Genomic DNA, 3,266 nt, shown 5'->3' with positions numbered 1-3,266 from the left:
CACACACACACACACACACACACACACACACACACACAGAGCTACCCCAGACAAGGCCCTGACCGCAGACCTGGGGCCAAACTCCAGCCTCTGGTGCCTGGGGCCCCGCCCTATGGCCTCACCAACAAGCCCTCCATCAGCTGCCCTCTCCCTGAGGACACCCTGACCAGGACTCAGCTGCTCCCCTCTTCCCAACCCCAGTTCCCCTTGCTAAGCCCCAGCTGGGGCAGGGTCTCTCCCTGGGTGCCCCAGGACCACTCTGGGCCTCAGTTTTGCCTATCTGGAAAATGGGACTCTCCATACTGGCTCTGCAGAGCCTACACATGTTCCTGTTGGGGTGCAGGATAGGAGCTTGTGAGTGGAGCGAAAGGACACTCAAGGAAGAGTGGTGGGAAAGGGGGCCCTGGGCTAGACACCCAACCCCAGCACCAGCCAGAGAAACTAGCAAGGCCACACCCTGTCAGCGGGGACTCCAACCTCGGAGGGCCCAGGGCTCCTTCTTGGAAACATTCACCCCCACCCTGTCAGAGATGACCGAAGTTTCAGGGATTTTCCAGGAGCCCCATGTCCGCACCCACTCCTGGTGGGGGGAGGGTTGGAGCAGCCGAGGTGTGGTCAAATCCAGCCGCCCTCCCAGCCCTCCAGCGGCGGTTTCCAGTGACCCAAGGCCCAGGGTGAGCACAGGGTGGGGGGAGTTCCCCCCTGATGGGCAAGCCCAGCTCCCCCCACAGCAGGGCTACCCATGCGAAAGAGGCCGGAGGCCGCCCGGTGCCACCCCTGCCTCGCTCCCGCCGCCGCCGCCGCCGCCTCGGTGGCCAGGGCGACTTTGGAAGTGATATTTGACCCCAAGGGCGCGCCGTATCGATCCGCGCGGCCGCAGACAATGGCCCCTGGACGCTGCGAGCTCCACAGTCCAAGTTCCACGTTCGATTCCCGCAGGATCCCCTGCGCGCCGAGATCCCCAAGAGAAGGGATGCCCTGGGGTTAGGACCCCACCCCTGACAGCACCCCCCGACCCCTCCCCGTGCGGGGATGACCCCTCTTCGGAGAAAAGGGAGGGAGAGAGAAGGAGCAAGGAACTGGGGCGGAAGCCGCAAGGGACCGCCTGACGGGGGGACCTGCATCAATACAGCGCCGACTGTATACACAATCCCAGGAATGTTATGGAGGGGGGGAGAGGGGGCTGTGCCCCTATCTCAGAGGGGGGAGTGGAGGCCCGGGGAAGGTCAGCGCCAGGCCCAAGGTGACCGAGCAGGTCAGAGGCCCGGCCCAACCCAAGCCGGTGCACAAAGCCGTGCTGATAGGGGGCTCACCGGCAGGTGTAGCGGTTGCGGCGGATGCCCGCTTGAAGAAGCTCTTGCAGCCCTCGCAGGTGAAGACGCCGTAGTGCTTGCCGCTCGACTTGTCCCCGCACACCACGCAGTCCACCTGCAGCCCCGGCCGCTCTCTTCGTCGCCCGGCTCGTTGCCTGGCGGCGCCCGGGTGAGGCCGAGTCTTCCTCGGCCGCGCGCGGGTAGCCGCCCGCCTTGTCCACGCCGCGTTCGTGTCGCCGCCGCCGTTGCCGGGGCCGCCCCAGCCGCCGGTCACCATGGCCATAGCCCCAGGGCAGCGGGGCCGGGGCGCCCCCTCCGTGCTCCTCCCTCCGGGCACCCCTCTCGGCCCGGGGGGGCCCTACCCGGCACGCATCCGGGCCCGGCGCGCGGGGGGCACCGGCTGCACCCCCCAAAAAAGTTTTACAGCAACTTCCTGCGGCCGGTCCGCGCGCCCGGGCAGAACTGGTCGGGCCGGTTCCAGGCCAACTTTCCCACGCGTGCGCGGGGCCGGGCCTGGGGGCGGGGGGGGGGGGCGCTAGAGGCGCGAGCCGGGGGCCCCGGGGACTCGCGCCCCGCCGCCCTGGGGCCCCGGCGGGGGCGCGCGGGCCATGGCCCGGCCCAGGCTGCGCAGGGGGCGCCCTCTGGCCTGGCCGCCGCTTGGCCGGGGGCTGCGGCCAACTTAGCGGGCCGCCATCCGAGCGCGGGAGGCCGGGGGGAAAGTTTGGCCGCAAGTTACGCGGCCGCCCGCGGCGCGGGGGAGGGGCGGCAGGCGCGCGCTGGGGCCGGTCGCCGCGCCCCCTGGCTCCCCCGGGCCCCCAGGCGGCCGCTCGGGGCCTGCAAGGCTGCGGGCCGGCGCTTCCCCGAGCTGCGTCTGCTCCCCTCTGCGGCCGGCGCCTCTGCCTGCCTGGGCTGCAGCTCTGGGCCCGAGAGCCTGCTTCCTGCTCGCCGCCGCCGACCTCCAGCTGCGCCGGCCTCGCGCTGCGGCCGGTTTGACACACAACGTTCCATTCGCGGGGCGGGCGGGCGGGGCGGGGGCAGGGCCGATGCCTGCGGAAGCTGGGGGGCGGGCGTCTGTTTGCCCCGGCGACGGCCACCCTTATAAGGGCATGGGTGGCCTCGCTCGGCGCCCGGCGCCCAGGCCGGCGGGAGGGGCGAAGGCGGAGCACAGGGCCGCTCGGCCTGACCCTCCCCCCCCTCCTTCCCCCCCTGCCCCCGCCCTCGCCCGACTCCAGCCTTAACCCCTGCCGGGCCGCGACGGGAGCCTTCGCCGCTGCTGCCCTCGCCCCTTCCGGCAGCCTCGGCTCAAGACAGTGCCTTCTCCAAGGCCCTCCCTCCACCCTCCGGCCTTGGTACGATGCCTCCTGCTCCATTCGCGCCCCTCGAGGCGCACCTCGGAACTCTACTCCCAGCTTCCGCAGAAGCTCAATAATGGGCACCGTACCTGGGGCACGCCCCTGCGCAGTATAACACACACACACACCGCACACACACACACACACACACACACCCTGGGGCATTCTTGCACAGTTGCATGATGGATTGTGTTTGCTTCCCTCTTCCAGAAAGTCGCCGCGACCGACTCTTTCAGCTTGGGCTACACCTGGTGCTGGGAATCTCCAGGCCAGGGATGTTGTGGTCTCGTGGTCGGCGGGGCGCGCGAGGTCAGGGGGCCCCTCGCCAGAATTTAGCTCCTCCGGGGGCAGGGCACCCACACGCCCAGCTTAGGGCTTAGTGTCAGAGTGAATGCCCACCATCCCTACTCGGGCCTGCCCTTTTCCTCTTGAATTTCCTTTCTTCTGTGTTCATAAAGTGCCTTGGCCAGGCTGCTCACCGGCTGACTGCAGATGTCTCTTCCAGGCTCCCCTGAAGCCTCTCAGTTGCTGCTGCTTACAGCTTCCCTGCCCTCCTGGACCCCGGTGGGGGATGACCAGCATTTATTAAGCGCCTTGTTTG

The sequence above is a fragment of the Ursus maritimus genome, unplaced genomic scaffold, assembly GCF_017311325.1.
Source record: "Ursus maritimus isolate PB19 unplaced genomic scaffold, ASM1731132v1 scaffold_14, whole genome shotgun sequence".
Classification (NCBI taxonomy): Eukaryota; Metazoa; Chordata; class Mammalia; order Carnivora; family Ursidae; genus Ursus; species Ursus maritimus.
This window is presented reverse-complemented; position numbering follows the sequence as displayed.